Genomic DNA, 21,333 nt, shown 5'->3' with positions numbered 1-21,333 from the left:
GTAAAAGAGAGGCCATTCTGCACAGGCAATTCTTGGCCCCTTTCTACCAATAGAGATCAGTTTTGTGCTGGGGCACCTGCCCAGAAGAAGCTGGGGTGAGTCAGGTACCCGGTCGTTTAGAGACACATCTTCTATAGGTTTTGGAGATCACTTCACTCCTGTGTCCTCAAGTTCCTGCTCTGCGGTGGATTCCCCTATAATGAAGCTGTCAAGAGCCGTCTGGAAATACAAATCCTTCAGCAACAAGTAACATGACTGCATTGGAATGATTACTAACGGCTGCAGACAGTGCTATTACATCGCCCCACAGGGACTGGAGGTTGGGATGTCCGTGTTAAAAGCTGACCCAGCTCTTGCCTTTTCCAAATGGTTGTTGCAGAGCAAAAGAAATAAAACACACGGGGAAGGAGAATTTTACTGGCTTACAAAGTTTTAGGTTTAATGCATAAAACAGAACCCCCACCCCGCCACAGCATTTGATCATTATGCCAGGCTAAGCCGCGATGACACATGACAACCAGGCAGCAGCTACATGACAATCAAAAGTCAGTCTGACTTTAACATCAGCTATGATCCTAAAGCTGGAATCCCAGCCGGCACCCAACTCCATTCCAGTAGCATACAAAACAGCCACATCTTACAAAGATTTGCACCCTCAAATTGAGTCAAGAATGGTTCTAACAGCTGTAGGAAATAAAGCAGAGCAAGGCTGATGTATTTTAAACCTGTGCTGGCTCCTCAGCAAGTGAGCAGGAACAAATCGGAGGGGGGAGTTGTTTGTTTAAAAGAAGATTCTCTGACTGCAAGTGCTGAAGCATATGGTCAAGCAGTGATGAGCAACCTAGGCTAGGGAGTGGGCCGCTCTTTCATCTCAGTGGGCCGCAAGATTGTCATCATCAAGACGGTCTCCCGGTGGAGGGTAGTTTTGCTAACTGCTCTTGCGTACCAAGAATGTGCAGGAGGTGCCGACTGAACGGCAGCAGCCCTTTGATTGGACGCAGAGGGCACACACGGCTCTCACAGGCAACGCTGTGCGCAATCAGCACGCACCTCCTTTCATGTGCCCGGCTTTATGTCTGTCACTTCAGTAATACCAGTAGGAAAGAAACAGAAACCAGCACAATCTGTCAACCCTGCACATGGGCAACAAGAAACAAAATGTCTTCTGGGGCCACACGCACAACCCCAATGGGCCACATGAGACCCTCAGCCTGCTCACCACCATTGTAAAGATATTATTTGCCTTGCCTCTATCACTACAGACAAAGGGAGGTTTGCCTGATCCAGGAACAGGTGACCTGTTTTTTGTCATCCTAAAAGGCAATGCTTTATATTAAGGATATATATCTTAAGCTCACTTGTCAAGGATTAATAAAGTATCAGCGTACCCCGCTTTAATAAACGGTTACTCAATTGCTAGAGAGCCAAACAAATCAGTAGGTTGCTACTGACCATTTAATACCTGCTACTGATATGATTAACATCAGGCTGCAAGAAGGGGGCTGGACTCAGGAGCACTCTCCCGTGGTGGGGTATGGCACATAGGCACACCTGCCTCAGTTTCCCCTCAGTCCAATCATTCAAAGACACACGCACAACACAGGCTTCCCCAGTGTCCACTGAGAATCTCACCATTGAGAGGAATTGATTCAGTCCACAGAGCCTGCATGGCTGCTTCCCTCCCTAAAGTAACAGCAATCTCCCAAGCTTCTCATGCAGGCCAGGAGACCACTTGGATCCTAGTTCCTTTCTACCCTCATTCCAGACTCATGCCTAGGCTTTCCCAGTGAGACTAACATGAGTCTCATACCTTCACTCCAAGACCCAGTTCAGTGACTCAGCTCTGTTCAGCTTCACCGCACTTTGTAGGGCTCTTCCCCAATTCCTCCCTCTTCCCAGGGAGGACCTGTAGAGCTTTCTGCTCTCTGAAAACTCTCTTCTGGGTGCCTCTGACCTGCCCCATTCTTTGCTCCTCCAGTCCAGGTGTGCTCTCAGGTGTCCCCTGACTCACCAGGTCTCTTCCATTTATATGGCCCAGATGCCCTCTCTTAAAACCCAAGTGGAACAAACCCATCAGTCACAAGTTCACTAGCCCTGCTCTCTCTAAAAAAGACCAATGTCACCCTGGGTCGTCCATAATTTGCTGATAGCATCAGTCAATCATTTCATAAACCTTTGTCAGCTACATTTAGAAACTGGCCCCGCTAGAAGTACAACCGCTACAAAAAAGGGTTAAATTGTGCAAAGAAAAAATAAAACCAAAGCCACTGATAATTAGCACCTGGACCCTATGAAAGCGAGCAATGGAGAAAATATTATAATTGAAAAATCTGGTGCTACATTTTTGTGCAATGCGCAATTGCTGCACTGCAAAAAAATAAATAAATAAATAAACACATTACAATAAATAAAGGGAGGCAGAAATCCTTGTGTTGCTGCAAATATTCTCAGCTTTCAAGAAGAAACCAGGACATTTAACTATTGCCAGCCAAAGTTGCAGGTTGAAACATTTTCACAATCAAAGCATCCTCTTCCTTCTCGAAGTATTCAGGCAGGAGAGTTTTCTTAATACCAATTTTTTAATATTTCCTAGTCTCATTCACATTCAATGAATATTTCCACTCAATGCTCACGCAGTTTAGATAAAGAAACTGATGTAATTTCCTGTATTTAACACAGTACATAGGTCTGATGGAAGTTAGGCTTCTATTACAATTCCCGTTTAGATCACCTCTTAATGTCACCAAAACTAACCAATCTGCCTATATATTTCTTAGTCATAATCCTCTGCTAGAAAATCCTTTGGCAGTTGAAAGGAGAGGCTCACGGGTTAACACTCTGCAAAGATACAATAGATGCTAGCTTCAGCATGTGTTAGCTACTGCAGTTTAAACTATAAACAAAGTTTTTCAGCTTTTAGCAGAAAGATCCCTAGTGTTTTTGAAGTGTCACAGCTGACCTAGAAACTCTAATGTTTGTTATTTTGCTCTCCCCAGCAAGTGCTGATGGCAAGCTGACTAGGGAGATTTGGGTGGGTTAATCGGAGTTCTTTCCCCACCTCTATTTCTTGTCAACGTTTTGAATGAGATGGTTGAAGAGGTGATAAACTCTAGGAACTGCTGTCTCAGATCAGAGCAACGGTCCATCCCATTCAGTTTCCAGTCTAACTCAGTCAATATCGTACATTTCAGTGGAGAGTCCAAGGAGCTTTTGGTAAGCAATAAACGCACTCAGCAATTTATCTGGGACCATTCAGCATAGCATGCACCACACTAGGTGGCAAACAGTTGTACATCGCCACTCCCTTAAACCGTCTGCCGTTTCAGACAGGAGTGACTTGCCTTTACAGTCCCGATCACACAGATGGCCCTTTACAATGAAGGCTCGGTTCTGCTTTCCTTGCACACCCCAAACTCCCCCTGAAACTGCCAGTGGTATGGATAAATGTAGGATGTAATTTAATCATTGAGTTATTGTGGACTCTTTTTCCGCAATGCAGGCCGACGTTTCTTCGGTGACCCAGTTCCATACTATATGAATGTCAGTAGAAGTACTTGCAAAAGCAAGCATTATGCTCGGTCCTATGTATTGGGGGCCCTAATTTTATTAAGGAGACAAGCCATGTTTATAAGGCTAGACATGCAGCGAGACGCCTAAGAGATCCATTCCTTTCAGACACTGAAAATGTCCCTCACTGCAGTCTATTTATGCCCGTTTAGTTTTCATTTATTCAGTCATCAAACTTATCCCTACATATTTCCTAAAACTGTGTTTCACTTTGACAGATGTGGGGGCTTTTTATGCTCAGTTCTGCTTTTTGCCTCAGGTAACCTTGTCGCAGCAAAAAATTCCAACGTAGACAGCTTTGCCACTTTGAGACTTGGCAAAAGGCATAGGAGGCAATTGCATTTTATCTACTGCATGCGATCTGCAGTGATGGCCTCATTAAATGGTGGATTTCTTTCAGTCCTTTGTGATCTGTAATTCTTTCTAGACTTTGGGTTTTCTAAATAGTCTCAGAGTGCCTTTTTGCAGCTTAACTGAGTGTTTCAAGGATTCTTTGTGGTGCAAACGGGAAGCAATTTGTTTACATTTTGCTTTTCCTGCTCTCTGATTTGTCCTTGGTTTTGCTTAAGCATCTGTGGTTTCTCCCACTCTTCCTCTGTCTCATATTCTTAGCAAGGCAGGCTCGAGCATACAAGTGAACAAGGCGGTCAAACTGGGGTGCCAGGTTTTCAGGGGTGCCGAATAAGACGGGAATGATTTCTTTCTCTATTTAAAAATATATGAATATGTTATCTCTTATATGTGAAAGGATCCGATATTGTACTTACAAAATAGTGCACCATTGCCATGTCAGAAATCATTTCTTTCACATTGTGGTGCATGGCTGTGGATGTAAGTAAATACAGTTAAAATGTGTCCCGGCTTAGCTTCCAAAGAGCACTGCTTGGGTTTGCTGCCTAGGGGTAGGATCTGGCAGTTCAATCATTCTCAGTAGCCCAGTGTTGGATGGTCATGTAGCTGAGTCATTGTTGCTTGCCATTTAGTGAAGGCCAGTCAGTGATCAGCAACAACTGCTCAGTTGTGTTACAAGCCATGATCCCAAAGATGCTGTACCCACAAAGAATTTGTGTTGTGTTGGACTTGAAAAATGGGGTAAGAGGTTTTGACAAGATTGTAAAAAGAGAATCATCAGCACTTGTAAGATTAAGATGGTGGATTTATCATAGACTGTCACAGTTAAAGTAATAGTAAAGCCCTAATTTTCGAACACCTGACTGCTCATGTTAACAAATGCCATTTAACATATACATTCCTTTTCCATGCTAATAGCAACAATGTTCAATCATAAAAGAAATTCTGGCCTTCTGTTTCATTTTTAAAATAGTTGTAAGTGAAGGTTGAAATGTGAAAATGTATTTATTTTTATTTTTATGTGGTTCGTTTTGAATGCCAAGCAAATAAAGGTAAAATGTCATTCTAGATGTCTCGTTTTTCTATATACTGAATGGGGGGGCGTGGACAAAGTCATAGTTTTCCTAGTGGGGGTGGGCAAAATACGGTTGGTGGGACAGATCCGACCCCCGAAAGCTATTTGATCCAGCCCATGGACCGCCCTGTCTCGCCCCACACCCAGGCCAATCGGGACTCAGAAGCAGGGGAGGACATGAAGTCTTCTCCCCTCGCCAGGAGCACACGGTGCCTGGTGCCTGCAAGGAACCACCAGCTGTTCAAAACAGCTGGCGGTTCCCTTTAGGTGCCACGCACCCCGGCAGGGTGGGGGGCGAGAGACGTTGCACATTCTCTTGCCCCCCAGGCCAATTGGTGCTTGGGGGTGGGAGTGCGCACAAAGTCTCCTCCTCCCACCAGGGGCACACAGAATCAGAGGGAGACACCAGCTGTTCAAAATGGCTGGTGGTTGCCACTGGGTGCTGCATGCCCTGACACAGTGGGGGCGGGAGCTGAGAGATGTCATGTGCTCCCTCGCCCCATGGGAAAGCGGGCAAAGTCTCCTGCCTCATCTCCTCCCTTCTGCATGCAGTGCCTAGAGGGAACTGCCCCTTCTGCCTAGGCCCCACCCCTTCTGCCTAGGTCCCGCCCCTTCTGCCTACGTCCTGCCCCTTCTTCCAGATGCCCCGCCCCTTCCAGGGGCAGAGCCAGCCCAGGAACCACTATCAAGATTGGTGAAATAGCCCTCCTGCAAAAATTATTGTCCTAGGGTGGCAAAAAGCCTTGGACCAGCCCTGTTTTTCAGTATTAGCTTTGCTACGGGACATTGCACAGGGATTCAATGAGATGTATTTCTCTGTTCTGGTAAGTTCTCACACACCAATGTAATTTCAAAGGACCCCCTTGGTTAGGGGTCTTTTCCCAAAGGACACAGTACAAATCACATATCTGGTATCACGTTTGAAGGTCTTGGCGAGCCGTGTGCCGTGAAGAGGGCAATTGTTACTATGAGCCAGGGTAGCTGTGAGCCCCCTCCCTGACTCTCCAAGAGCCCTGGCTTTTACATCTGTGTTTGCCCCGACTGGAGAGATTGATCGGACACAGGTGCAGTTCTCAGACACTTTCTTTTCCGTCCTCCACACAGGCTCGTCGATGTGTCTCACAAGCAGGGTCAGTGTCGGCCTGTGTCTCACAAGCAGGGTCAGATGCGGCAGCCCTGACATCCAATTCTGACAACAGTGTTTTTCCGTGTGTAGGATCTGCTCCAAAACCCACTGAATCCATGGGAGTCGTCTCGTACACTTCAGTGGGTTTTGGCCCAGGCTCAGAGAGGCAGTTCGCATTTGCACAGCCGAAAAGCATCCCTGTTAACTTGCCTGCCCCCGGGAGCCAGACACACAGAGCTGAAAATACAGTCCGGGTTTAATCCTTTCTTTCATGTTTCGAATGAGAGATGGGCATGCGCTGCACTTTGATTTAGAGACAGAGGTTTCATATAAAAATCAGGGAGAGTTGGAGCCAATATTCACCTAATTTTTTCCATCCATGCACAGAATAAATTTTGTTATGTGCACCAAGACATGTGCTGAAGTGCACCACTAATAAAAACACCTGCTGCCGGCTGTGGGCAACTGCGGGTGTTCTGCTAATCAGCTGAGCAGCATTTGAATCTCTCCTGGGTGCCGTCTAAGTGCACAGCTTACTGGGAACAGTGCTCAGGGCTAAACTTCATTATAAATGGTAAAGGCTACCCTATGAAATGAGGAGGAGACTCTGGGTTGAATACTGGACCCTGCCAAGTTTGCATTGTTTAGATCCAACATCCTCATACCTCATACATTTGGGAGCATGGGCAGCACTAACCCACACTCTCTCTCTCTCTCCCCCCCTTTGTGGGGATGGGCAGGGGCAATTCACGCCTCACCAGACAGACTGAAAACACAATAGCATCTCTTTATAAATAATCACATGTTTCAGAGACCAATCTTCTGATTTCCTGGGGTTTGACTCATTTATTTTTTGGATCTCTTGAAGCTGGCGATGGTCTGACTGGGACTTATGATACTGCACTTTAAAACTGCAGAGAAAAGCTACCCACGCTTGAGAAAACTATTCTGGGAAGGAGACGAGCTTATTCATTATTAACTGCTTGTCATCCCCAAATATTATTCCCATGTGCACTTCACTTTGTCAACTGAGCATGCAATTCTTAGTCCAGCATTCTTATCCTTAGCTTTAATATTTGTTTCCACTGCTGAAAATGTTCACTCTGGCACCAAAGGCACATTACGGTCTACCATTAGCTGCCATGGTTGTTTCAAGTTTAAGCCCACTAGCCTCATTCTGGATTGGCTCATGAATATTCACGAGTTCATTTGGCGACAGATAGAGTGGTGTGCCTCAAAATAATGAGGGTTATCAAGGTGCGCTGTGGCAGAAAAAAGGTTGGAAATCGATGAGTTATTGAGCTTGATGCAGGAATCACTGGGCAAAAATTGTCTAGCTTCTATTATGTTTGGACTAAGTGAATCTCTTTTAGCCACGAATAATTATAATATATGAATCCCAGGTGTGTAAGTAGATCGAGGGCTGCTTTTATATTGCCTTTAGCCTGCAGAATTTAAACCCTTCTGGTTTATCCTAGTATTCATGACTGAGCACGTCTCAAAGGAAGCTTCAGTAGCAAAGAATTGTAGCCAAAAGGAAAGGAAGCAGGAGGAAGGAAGGACAGTAATTAAACCAAACTGCTGTTTTTTCAGCTATAAGACTGAGGCATTGCATAACCTTGACGAGCCTGATGAAAGAAAGACTGTGTGAAAAATTAACATGGTCCTCCTTTGACTTCATATAGTAGCAGTATTTTATTGCAAAGATTAGTGTTCTCATAACCACTCCATGCTTTGATTCTATTGTATCGGAGGAAGAAAAACAGGTTATTTAATCTCTTCTTTCTTTATATTGTAAAAGCTCATCTATCTGCAGACCCTGTGGCTTTGCTTTACTTTCCATGTATGAGGGAAAACGCGGCTGCAGCCTGGTTTACAATAGCACAAAACCATGGAGGGATTAATTGAAGGTATTTGACATTCACACTGTGCCTAAAAGGCTGTCAGATATATGTATATTTGAATCCAGTATCCAGCTAAACCACACAAACCTGACTGCGTTGAACACAAGGGCACGGTGTGCAAGGGCTAGTGGATACCTACTTACTGTCAATAAATCACATTTGGCATTTAATTTGATGATGCAGAAGAAAGAATGTTAATGGACTAGGCTATTCCTGTCAAGACAGAGATTAAATGTTCACTTTCTCAATTCATAATTGGGATTTATTTATTTCTTTGCATCAGTGGAGCAAGACATGTTTTCCTGTACAATTGGAGAAGTGGATTTCCCTGTATTATGGTAGTTTAAAAGCAAGACTTACTGGCTGTGTCTACACTGGCATGAATTTCCGGAAATGCTTAAAACAGAATAGTTTTCGTTATAAGTATTTCCGGAAAAAGAGCATCTACATTGGCAGGCTGCTTTTCCGGAAAAGCGTCTGTGGGCAATGTAGACGCGCTTTTCCAGAAAAGAGCCCCGATCGTCATTTTCGCGATCGGGGCTTTTTTCCGGAAAAGACTACTGGGCTGTCTACACTGGCCCTTTTCCGGAACATGTTCCGGAATAAGGACTTATGCCCGAGCGGGAGCAGCGTAGCTTTTCCGGAATAGCGGCTGATTTTGTAGAGTGTCGTTGCTTTTCCGGAAATTCAAGGGCCAGTGTAGACAGCTCGCAGCTTATTCCGGAAAAGCGGCTGATTTTCCGTTATAAGTGGCCCAGTGTAGACACAGCCACTGTGTCTCGAGGGAGAGGAAGGGCAGTCTTGTATTTGAGGTACTGGCCTCAGGCGATCCAGATTCAGGTGACAGGACTGCCCCAGGACTTCCTGTGTGCCTCTGAGTAAGTCACTGAATTGCTCTGTCCTTATCTTGACATCTGTAAAATGGTGATAATCCTTTCCCACCACACTTAGTCTGGTCTTCTTAGGCTGCAAACCCGTGATGGGCAAGCTAGGCTTGTGAGTGGGCCGCGTAAGTGGTCCTCCTTCATTTCAGTGGGCCGCACGTTTATCATAACCAAAACGTTCTCCCAGGAGAAGGTAGTTTTGCTAACTGCACTTGTACACTTGAATTTGCAGGGTGCGCTGACTGAACCACCGCAGCGCTTTGATTGACTGCAGAGGGAGTGCTCGGCTCTCACAGTCCATGTTGTGTGCAATCAGCACTCACCTCACTTCCCGTCCCTTGTTTTGAGTGCGTGTCACTGTAGCAATACCAGTAGGAGAAAAAAGTCTGTGGAAAAATCTGGCAACCCTGTGCATGGGCAAAGGTAAACAAAATGTCCCATGAGCTGCACACAAAACCCTGATGGGTCTCATGTGGCCTTTGAGCTGTAGTTGCCCACCACCTAAGTTCCCTGTAAGCTGCATGGCTGCAAATGTGTCTTATGGATTGGGTACACTTATGCTGAACGCAGACAATATCATTTTGAAGTATAGAAGTACAAAATATGGGGAAAAGGATGGGTTGGTGCTTACGATTTTAGTGTTGGACTTAAGAGATTCCATTTTTGGTTCTGCCAAAAATGACTACAGTGAAAGCTTTGTTATCTGGCACTCTGTTAACCAGAAAACTTTGTTAACCGACATTGCCCTCAGCCACAATACTGTCCCATCTTCAGGCGCACAGGCCTGGCTTGGTTTACCAATATTGGCTTAATTTTTTATTTAAGAAGTACTAATCATCTTTAACTCAAAATAGAAATGTGAGACGAACTGCCTCACACTACAAAACTACCAATATTAAAAACTTGAGTTTTACTATTATTGTCCACTGGTTTTTCCTAGGTTGATGGGATCCTCATATAACCGGAAATTTAGAACCAGAGCTCCCTAATCCCCAAGCATGCTGGATAACACAGGTTTTACTGTACATTAAATTCTGAACCTACCCCAAATAACTTAGAATGACCTGTATTGCAGCTGTGATAGTAAATGACAATTTTACTTGAACTTCAAAATTTGAAAAGAAATGTAATTAACATATCCTAGGAAAGAAAGTAATTAATATAGCCTAGAAAAGAAAAAAAAACAGATGCCTTGTGGGATTTTGGGAAAGTCACTGACTGTACTCATCCTCACAGCTGTAAAAATGAAGACACATCCATGCCTCACAAGGTGTTCTGAGGGTAAAAATCCTTCTGTGAGGTGCACAGATGCTGCAGAAATACTGAACCAGTGAGATTGAGGCTCAGTGAGAAATTGCCTCAGACCCCCTCTGTCGTTCAGCAGTCCCCCACTGCAGCTGGCGCCATCTGTAAAATACTTCTGTGCCTGAGTGGAGTGCCAAAGGCAAGAGAAGAAGAGACCCCTGGGGAGAACTGTCTATAATTCCCTGTGAAAAGAATCAAGGAGCAAGCTGGGGCCAATGAGGAGCTGAGTGGAGCTCTGAGGTTTGCTAAAACCCCCCTCTGGAATTGGAAAGCAGGAGGGAACTGAACAAAGCAGCACAGACTATAATTGAATGCTGTACTGGAAAGGTAAAAGAAGTGAAAAATTCATGTGATTATGTGTCAACAATCAATAACAGGATCCAGAAAGGCTGTTAACAAATAAAACAGTGGAAAAAGGAGAGAGAAATTAGAGTCACTAAGTAGAGTAACAATGTGGATTTAAATGGCTCAGGCAACAGCTAGGTTATTTTTTAACACTATTTGTAAGAAGAGGGGAAAAAAAGAGAAATTTGGGCAATTTGGAAGTAATGGAGACCTTGTACAAATGGCTGTTGATAAAAAAGCTGGTGATGAAATACTTGTGTCCTTATGTAAACCAGCCACGCTACATAATGTGTGGGGAATTAGCCAATGAGCATACACTGGGCCACAAACAAGTTCATTTCATGATTTCTATTTTATGTCTGTGTTTTGCACATAACACTGTCTCTACCTGAATTTGATGCCTTCTAGCCTATTAAAGAAAGTTAGGCTTCATGGGATGAAATGAAATAAAGGCATATTGACAATCGTTAATTCCAAAGCCAGAAGGGACCACTGTGATGTAGTCTATATAACAGCACATGGAGTTTCCCAAAATAATTCCTAGCATAGATCTTCTAGGAAAAATCATCCACTCTTAATGTAAAAATGATCCACGATGGACAATCCACTGCAAACTTTAGTAAATTGTTCCACCATAGACTGAATACCAAGAAAAAACTTCCAGATAGTGTGATCAAACCCAGTTCAATAATCTCCCAAGGAAAGCAGTGGATGTGCCATCTCTTGGGATATTTACAATTAGAGCTCTAGAAAGTGTATCACAGGGAGTGATTCTACACTGGCGGGAGAATGGACTACAAACCCAGATTTTAGCCATCTAAAGGGCAACAAAAATAATTAGGTTTTGAAACAGCTGCCATATGAAGAGAGATTAAAAAGAGAGATTAAAAAGCCTGGGACTTTTCATCTTAGAAAAGAGGATACTAAGGGGGGATATGATAGAGGTCTATAAAATCATGACTGGTGTGGAGAAAGTGAGTAAGGAAAAATTATTTACTAGTTCCTATAACACAAGAACTAGGGGTCACCAAATGAAATAAATAGGTAGCAGGTTTAAAACAAAGAAAAGGATGTTTTTCTTTTTGCAGTGCACAGTGAACCTGTGGAACTCCTTGCCAGAGGATGTTATGAAGACCAGGACTTTAACAGGATTCCAAAAGGAACTAGATAAATTCATGGAGGTTATGTCCATCAATACTTATTAGCCAGGATGTGTAGGAATATTGTCTCTTGCCTCTGTTTGTCAGAGACGGGAAATGGATGACAGGGGAGGGATCATTTGATGATTCCCTGTTCCGTCCACTTCCTCTGGGGTATCTGGCATTGGCCGCTGTCGGAAGACAGGATTCTGAGCTAGATGGTCTGACCCAGTCTGGCCATTTGCAGTTCAAAGCATTCTCTCTACAAAGCCCCACATGACTTGCTAAATATGAATAGCCATATGTCTGATTTCTATACAAATGTTGTATCCAGGGGTTCTCTACTGCCCTGATCTTTTGGGGGGGGTGAGTTGTCCCTAAGAACAGAATTTTCCTTCCTGGCCTAAGCTCAGTCATTTCTGTGACCTGCGAAGAGGGTAATAAGCTTTCTCTTATTACACATGTTCACTGTCTCACATGGGGTACCCCTACCAACACTCTTCTTTTTCAGAAAGAATTTGTGCTCCTTCTCCTGAAGGACTTAATACGGGGCACAGAGGAGCTTTTTCTTCATGGAGGCAGAATGGTGAACAACTTGGAGTTAATGTGGCTTTTGCACTCTGGGTTGTCTAGTTACAAAACTAGGACACCTTTTGTTTTCTGCATACTGTGGCTTTAAAGTTCTATTCAGCAGCCATTGTGTTGTCATAAACCCACGCAGGCAGGCAGAGGAGCAGCACACTATACTCTCTCTCGCCTTTGTTCTTCCTTGCTATTCTTAATCGAGACAAGAAATCATATCAGCTTGGGGGCATGATTCCTAATAGGCCATGGAAGCACAATACAGCTTATCCACTGGATTATCCTGGTGACACGCTAATTGAAGGTTTCCCGGAAACCGAATCCCCAAGAACTGGTGTGGAAGTCATCTGTAAAATCTTTAGGGGCATTTCCTTTCCACTGTTCCTCAGCCAGCTACAGAAGTGAAAAATCAGGTGAGGCAAGTGATTTTTTAAAGAAGAATGCTGCTGACAATAATAATAACTATTACTTTTAAATGTTTATTCTGGAAACTTAATAATGTGTTTCAGCCAGAATGTGATGAGCAAAATGTAATTGTGCCAAATCTGGAAACTAAAGTGAGTAACAAAATTATGAAGCTGACAATTACTATTCTTTAAGTTCAAATCGCAGCACATCCTTAACTATGGAGCTATTAGTAACACCCCTCTGATATTAATGGCCAAAACGTCTACTGGAAAAAAAAACCCTGGAGGGACAAGTTTTAAAACTGCATTTTTTTACACCTTCGCTGCTTTCAGAATGAGTGGAGTGTTATAAACTCATAGGTTGTGTCTACACTGGACCCCTTTTCCGGAAAAGGGATGCAAATGAGAAGTCGGAATTGCAAATGCAGCGGGGATTTAAATTTTCCCCACTTCATTTGTATAAACATGGAACCAGGAACAAGGGACCTTTCGGAAAAGGCTTTATTTTCCGAAAGATCCCTGTCTAGACTGGCGCTTTTTTCCGGCAAAGCCCTGAGCCGGAAGAAAGCGGCAGCCATGTTCATGCAAATGGAGTGGGGAAAATTTAAATCCCCGCTGCATTTGCGATTCCGACTTATCTCATCTGCATCCCTTTTCCGGAAAAGGGGTCCAGTGTAGACACAGCCTTGCAGTTGTATCCTTAGGCTTTAAGGAAAATACCAAATATCACACTTATTATACGTCTACACAGCAGGTCTAAAGTCGAATTAAGCTAAGCAACTTCAGCTATGTCAATTGTGTAGCGGAAGTCGAAATAGCTTAATTCGGCTTTTGGCGCTGTCTACACAGCAGGAAGTCAAAGGAAGAGCACTCTTCCTTCAACTTCCCTTACTCCTCGTGAAATGAGGGTTACCAAGAGTTGGAGTAAGAAGTCCTTCAGTTCGACATTATTTCGAAATAAAGGCTTGCTGTGTAGACATGCACTATTATTTCGGAATAACGTCAATTATTCCAAAATGATGCTGCTGTGTAGATATACCCTAAGATCCTAGAGTCATGGGATTAAATGAGGAACTCAGCTTTCATTTTTTAAATAATAGGTACATTTTCTTGTAAATGTGACCCAAACATATCACGAACTTTAAAATGCCAGAGGATAAATAAAAAAAATCCCACGTTTATTTTTTTTTAAAATCTCATTATTTTCAAGCCAGTCTCATGCTCATTAGAGTCTTGAATCATGACTTTTGCATACCTGGGGTTGACAATAGTGGGCAGCATGAGCTTATTAAGAAGTCCATTTCAGGAAGTCCAGCAAACCTTCCTGTTTTAATTATTGCATATGATTTAGGTCCATACTGTAAAAGATTTTTTGGGAGCTAACTTTTTTAATGCAGTTAGGCACTTAAACACCCTGGAGGACCCATTGTTAATCATTTACCCAATTTCTTTTTATTTGTCACTTTCTCCAAAAGCAGCAGCAGCACCTTTCTATGCTCAAACAACCTGCAATTGTTTAGCTGCCCGTCCATGTCTATCCTGACAATCCAGACTGTCCTGCTACTGCAAGGCATGTCTGTGTGTCACATTTCAGAATAAAACAACTCATTAAACTCGGCATTCCCTTCATACTCAGCAGTAGAATGATTCCCATCTTTCATGGAGCTGTCCTGTCACAGAGGAAACCACCAAGATGCTGTTTTGCAAGTCTATTTTGTAGAAAACACAGCTATTTATATCCCCGGTGCTGCAGTGCAGCGTTGGGAAGTGATCATCAAAGACATTTTGATTACATGAATACGAGTCAGTTTCCAAGACATCCTTGTGATGCAAATAGTCTTCCCGTGAGAGGTACGCATGGGGTCTTTTGAGACTGAGGCAGCTGTTCGGATGAGGGCTGCACTGCTTTTCGATCATGCAAGGTAAGCAGGGTGGAGTCTGATCAGTACTTAGGTGGGAGACTTCTAAGGCAGATTGTGTGCTGCAGGGAGTAGCTTTCATGCTTCCCATCTGTGGCAGATTCTTCCCCTTGAGTCAGTACAAAATCAATGGTTCTGTCAGCTGCTCCTGCTGAGGCTGCCTTTAATAAATGATTTTGCTTTTGCTTATTAAAAATCCCAAAGCTCTTCTTGCAAGAGCTGGACTCTCAATCCCGATACCAGGTCCAGATTCCAGTCTGGGTAATTAAATTCTGCCTACCTAAATTCCTAGCACCCGTTAGACAATACTCTTCTACATCCTAAGCTCAGTGTTGCAGGGGCGGATGAACAGCTGATGTGTTCTCACTCAAAGTTATAAATCACTCATCCATGGTGCAAATGATTCCTGTGCAGCCCAGTGGTTGGTGATCATTAGAAATGGCAGATGCTATATTACTGCCCTGATTATTATTATTACTCTCTCTCTCTAATAACTCCCTCTCTCACGCAAGTCCCTGTCATTAGTAGTGATCAAAACTAGGCCAGTTAGTCTTCTGGGGGCACTAGTAAAGTGGAAAACCTTATGGAAAAGAAATGCAAAGAGATCCGGTTAGCTGGTGAGGGACGTTTCTTTCCTCCCCAACCATTCATTTTCAACTTAGAGTGAATTTAGCAAACTTTGTTCTGAATTATAAATACAGGTTGAACCTCCCTGGTCTGGCATCTTTGGGACAAGTGGATTTGCTGGACCAGGGGAGGTCTCTTTCCTCATGGCCCTTGCTAGTCCACTGCCAACAGGCTAGGGCTCCAGCCTGGCCCCACTGCTGCCCCAGCCCTCTAGGGCTCTCTAGCTGCTGCCAGCCCTACTGCTGCCAGGACCAGAGTGGCACAGCCAGAGCTCCGAAGCCGGGGTCAGAGCTCCACAGCCACCCGACTCCATGTCCGGGGCTGGGGTGGAGGGCCGGGGCTGAAGATCCACAAATGGGGCCAGAGCTCCGTGGCTGCCATCGGGGATGGGGCTAAAGCTTCCCAGTTGCTGGAGCCAAAATGGGGCTGGGACTGGACCTCCCTGGTTGTCACGGGGGTCGCAGCTCCTTAGCCATGTCCGGAGCTCCACGGCTGCTGCCAGGCTGGAGCTCCCCAGCCACTGGAGCTTGAACTCCCCACCATGTCCCATCCCACCTCCCCAACACTGGGCTCCCGAATGAGTCACAGTCCCCGTTACCATGCTCCTGTCCCTCCCCCACCAGACCTCCCTGTTCCTGGGCTCTCTGGTCCAGGAACATCTGTGGTTGTGCCGGACCATGGATGGTGCCAGATCAGAGCTCTGGTTAAGGGATGTGCAACCTGTAGTACTGAGAACATTCGGCATGAAGAATCTGAGCCAGTATCCTTATTTTGCCTTTCGCCTCTGCTGCAGTTGACATGCTCTGTCCCTTTTCAGTCCTTTTGGATCAATGTAAAGGCACATTATATAGCAGGAAGGTCTTATTTTATTTCTGTACATTCCCCTACGGTATGTGTATCATGAGGATTAGCTTGTTCCGGGATTTCAGCAATGTAACCCAAACCTCTTGTTTCACTTCCAGTTGGTGCTATGCCCTATTCAAGGTAGAAAAGATGGTGTGTGTACATAATTTCAAAAGGCAGCATTTTACCTGACTGGTTTATCTACATTTCTCATTCAGTTTTACCTCTTCTATCTGTTCTCGCATCAATTGCTCTAAACCAGCAAATACTTAAGCACCTGCTTAGGTTTATCTCTGAAGTTAGTCTCCATTACCTTCAAGGGCCAGTAAGGTTTTCTCTGACCTAACAGTAGATATTCCCCCCTGCAGCTTGTTAGCAGATCATTGCTTTCAAAAGGGGCTACTAAGATGAATAAAATTTCAGGTTTATATATGACCTATATGATGATCAATTTTTTCTCACTTCTGTCTTCCTTTTGTAAATATCTACTAAGATCTAGTGCCAGTTCCACATCCCTTCACATACGTACAGTTTTCCTGGCCCCACAAATAAATATCCTCCACCTCTCTTTAGAGTCCATATTTTCCTCTGTTTGTCACTTAATGAGTCCTTTAGTGGAGTTTCTCTGAGGTTTGCTTCCATTGATTTCGGTAGAAGCATGTTCAGGCCTTTGATTGGAATGCACCAACGAATCTAGTCAATGGCTTGCCTGGATCTAGCCCCCAGGGCTATCCTCCCCCTTCCCCAGCATTGGGGAGCCCAAACTGGTGCTCCAGCCTGCCATCTCCCTCATGCACCCCCCCCCCCCCCCGGGCTGGAGCACACAAAATCTACTAGCCTGGGCCCTGCTAGGCTTTGGTGTACAAAAAGAATGTGAGGAGTGTCGTTCTCCTGTTCAGTCTGGTGCCACACCAGTGAGGGTTGGTTGGTTGGTTGGTTGGTTTTTTGCTTCTCACTTGTGTACAGCCCCCAACTGATTTTTCTGTGGGTCAGCAGCTCCCAACCCAAAAAAGGTTCCCCACCCCTGGTGTAAACAGTGTACTCGTAGATCCAGGTGAAAGTCACCCCTGGGTGGAGAATCAACACATGGACTTTGGCTGCTAAGGTGGTATATGGTCCCTCATACTGGCCTCTTGCAAAGGGCTGAATTTCATCCACTGAGAATAAAGTCTGATACGCGAAACAAAATCTGTAGGATAACATTATCATGATGGTTTTGAAGAAAGACAAAGATCCCAGTTTGTCTTCCTGCAGCCAGTCTGGACAAGTTCAAGAATTGTTTGGGTAGCAGGAAAGCACTTCTTGCTGAAGACAGTCTATCCTCTGTTTAGCAAAGATGGAAGTTGCATCAGGAGGGAAGAGCTGACGATTCACTTTAGAGACTGGCATGGAGAAAGAGCTTATGCAGTATTGTATAAAAATCTTGAGATGAAGATTTTATGAAGAATTGCATTTAATGAGAAAAATAGCAGTTTGATGTCATGGGTTTTTCCTAAACTGGAGTACTGTGTGCACTATAAACTGTCCCACAAGAATAGTATGGAATTCTTTTCTTGTGAATTTCCCTGAGACCCTATACAAACTGGTAAGGAGCGTGTCTAATATCTTTGAAGCTACCTCATTTTGTCTCCCTTTCTGGTGTAATTACATTCCAGTTTTATTAAAGGACAGACAAGTCAGTAAATTTAAAGGACACAGACATGCTAAAAATCATATTTTCAAATCCCTTGCCTATGTTGTAAATAACATTAGATTATTAAATCCAAAGGATTTTTCAGAATTACTTTTCATTCTGTTATTGTGTTGGTTCACTTCTTGATTTTCTCAGATTGGACATTGAAATAAACAAGGCAGTTTCCGTCTGTAGTTGATTTCACTTTCAGGGGTATGTAGCTGCAGGGTTTAATTTGAAAACATATGGAGGAAATGTTTGTTTAGTTTGTTATTTTTTTAAAGAAAGCCTCCTGCTGGACTTCTTTTAAACAAAGGTAACTCTTCTATCACTCTTAGAGGAAATAATGGGATTTGAAAGAACCCGTGTCCCTAGCACAGTGGTTCCCAAATGGGGTTCCGCGAAGTAAAAATAAGGGTTCCGCGAGAAAATTCCATTACAGTAACATTTTATGATTTAAAAAATAATTAATATTTAAACATTTGTGAATTTTATTGAAAACAATTTTTATTTGTGTCTGCCACGATAAGTGTCCCTGTGTAATGCCAGCTTCGTCAGAAAGTGGGGATGATGATGTCACTACTCAGCGCTGTGCGTGCAGTCAGTCAGTAGTTCGATCGCCTGTTATATACCACTGTAAATCCCCGTACTCACTTTCAGGGAGCATAGATCACGTGGGCGACTGAATACGAATATACTAGCGCCGCGTCGGACAAAGTCGAAGTTTCCGCTGTCAAACCAGTTGCTTGTATGGAAGTGCGCAGGTAGTGCTCTCACGAATATTTTACTTTGGTCTAGTCGCATGATTCTTGTATTTAAAAATTTAACTGTGACAAATATAAATTGACTATGACAGATTCATCTACTTATCTACAATACAGAACAATAATACTTATTTGTGGTCTACTTTTTCAGCTCCATATATAAGACTGTTATTAGGGGCTCCTCAAAATTCTTTCGAGTTAAAAAGGGTTCCGTGACCATATCAAATTGGGAAACACTGCCCTAACAATATCCCTTAACACTTATCAAGAAAATTTACCATGGAGTTTTCTTCTCATTAATTACAGATGCAGGCCCATCTTGTTTCTTAACAGAAGATGGACCTTGGAAATATATTTTTATTGCAGCCTGATCCAACTAACTTTGTGACAGAGACAATCAATGGATACCCAAGGGAGCTCTATAGGTTTAAAAACTCCAGGTTCATCTTCCTAGGATGCTCAGGTCCTTATTATATTTAATTCTTTAGCACAACTCACACAATTTGCGCCCTGATGCGACTTCCTCTGGTCAACAGAAAGACTCCTATTGATTTTAGCGTGTGCTGGATCAAGCCATTAATCCTTTAACTGAGTGCTCATTAAGAAGTAGAACATTAGAAATAAAGCCTGAGAAAGCAAGCCTGTTTCCCTCCTACACCCATCTCACGGTTCTGACAGCTGCTGTGGCAAGGATCTTGTATTCTTTTCTTGGCTATTAGCAGATCTGTCAATCAGGGAGGGATTGGCAGCACTTTGCACTCCGCTCATGGGGGTTGTAGAATGACCCATGCTACACCAAGGATTTTTCTTATTACTTGTCTCTCACTGTTTTTCTTTCAAACGTTCGCTTTTCTGACACCTTGGACCGTTGGAGCACTAGTGTGAGCACACTGGGTACAGCTTCCCTACAACAAAGAGAAGTAGCCTGAGGACGGCCTTTTAAAAAGGCCCTTATGTACCCAATTCCTTCCAGCTAATTTTTTCAATAGAAATTTGATTTCCTCTTCTGCAAACAATGTTTGCCTGCAGCTCTAAACAGAAACCCTCCTCCTGCGTAACAGCAAGATTTACTGTTCAAATTTGCAAGCCCGTTCTACTGAGATTTTAAAGCCTGTTGGAAATATTTGTACTTTCATTCATTCTGACAGTAGCTTGATTACTTGGGGCTTGAGGGCTTGGTCTGGCAACCCTTGCACACATGCTTAGGGTGATTGTGGAATCTCCATCTCTGGAGATATTTAAGAGTAGGTTAGATAAATGTCTATCAGGGATGGTCTAGACAGTACTGGGTCCTGCCATGAGGGCAGGGGACTGGACTCGATGACCTCTCGAGGTTCCTTCCAGTCCTAGTATTCTATGATTTTACGAGCAGTGGTGTTTTCAGTGGAGCCACATCAGGACGGGGTGGCAGAGAAATGGCTGCAGGACTGGACCCATGTTCAGCTCACTTGCTTTCTTCTCTCATGAATACATTAATCCCTAAGAGCCACAGGAATGGACCCTGACCCCTTCTATGCTAGGTGCTGTACAAATACCAAACACCAGGGCTTTACTTTGTGAGCTTGGCATACTGTTTGGTAATCAAACCAGACTTATTTCAAACCCCAGCCTTTCCATATTACCTTGATGTCTATTTCGTATCCTGTTTGTTTTTTTTAAATGGGAGTGTACAATTAATATTCTGTATCATAGAAGGTCAATTCATGCAGATCTTACTATCGGGACCTTTTTGTCCACTATTGTACCACTCCACTAATGACAAAACTCCTGTTGACATTAGTGGTAAAGGGTCAGGTCCTGTGAGAACCTATTACACCAATTTTACCATTGTTGCCAGTTTGTGTGGTTTTCTGGGCATGGCAATAGTTAGTAGTTTTCCTCAAGTCTCAGCTCCTGGAGGCAAGTGGTTTCATGAAAATATTCCATATCAAAATTTAAAAAACCCAGTGCCTGGCCCTCCCAGTTGCAGCTAAAGATGTGAACTACATGCACTTTAAAATCTCAGAACCCCGCCAGGCAAACAGAAGGATCAAAGGCCTGGTCTACACTATAGCAGGAGGTTGACTTAAGATATGCAACTCCAGCTGCATAAATTACGTCGCCGGAGTTGACATATCTTAAATAGCATTTCCGCACCATGCACAAGGTAGGAGGTTGACAGGAGCAAACACTCCTGTAAGCTTCCCTTAATCTTCGTGAAAAGCAGGAGTACCAGCACCAACAGGAGTGCTCTCTGAGTTTGATTTAGCAGGTCTTCACTAGACCCACTAAATCAAACTCTGGAAGATTGACCACAGCAGCGTCGATCTTCTGCGTAGCGTAAATATGGCCCTAGAATGTTGATCTATATGGTGAGTCTTGTGATTGTAAGGACTTGGTTCATGATTTTTGAATTCTTGCAGTTGGTGATACTGCTTTCCTCCTACTGGGCCTATAACTGCTGCTTTCCTCTCACTGGGCCTATAATTGCTCCCATTGATGGCAAAACTCCCATTGATTTCAGGGGAAGCAATTACAGCTTCAGTACTGCTTTAGTGCCTGCTTTCAGTACTGGCTTGAGATAGCCCTATGACAATGTCCAGGTGTAGCTCACAATGCCTATAAAGTTCAGGGCTATTTGTATATGTGGGCTTGGTTCTGGCTCATTTCAAGGAATCCATCTCTAGGATGAGGATCCATGCATTTCTGCCATGAGAATCAAGCTCCATAGACAGTATTTTGAGATTACAGACCATTTGGCTTTTCCCATTATAGCATCATATCTGTTTGTAGCAATTAGCATCTGGACCCAGGGATTTGTTTTATAATGAAATGTCGGTGGCC

At 43.7% G+C, this 21,333-nt stretch overlaps 1 protein-coding gene across 1 annotated transcript in view; it reads left to right on the top strand.

Annotated features, from left to right (window-relative positions):
- Nucleotides 1–12,449: 12,449 nt before the first annotated feature.
- The window catches only part of BTBD3 (BTB domain containing 3), a 52,324-nt gene continuing 43,440 nt past the window's right edge, over nucleotides 12,450–21,333 (top strand). Inside the window, exon 1 of the mRNA XM_025177958.2 lies at nucleotides 12,450–12,691. The gene's annotated coding sequence lies outside the window, so the exon portion shown is untranslated. The remainder of the gene's footprint in view (nucleotides 12,692–21,333) is intronic.

Source organism: Pelodiscus sinensis, chromosome 3 (genome assembly GCF_049634645.1).
Source record: "Pelodiscus sinensis isolate JC-2024 chromosome 3, ASM4963464v1, whole genome shotgun sequence".
Classification (NCBI taxonomy): Eukaryota; Metazoa; Chordata; order Testudines; family Trionychidae; genus Pelodiscus; species Pelodiscus sinensis.
Note: the sequence above shows the minus strand (reverse complement) of the source record. Positions and strands in the feature narration are given on the sequence as shown.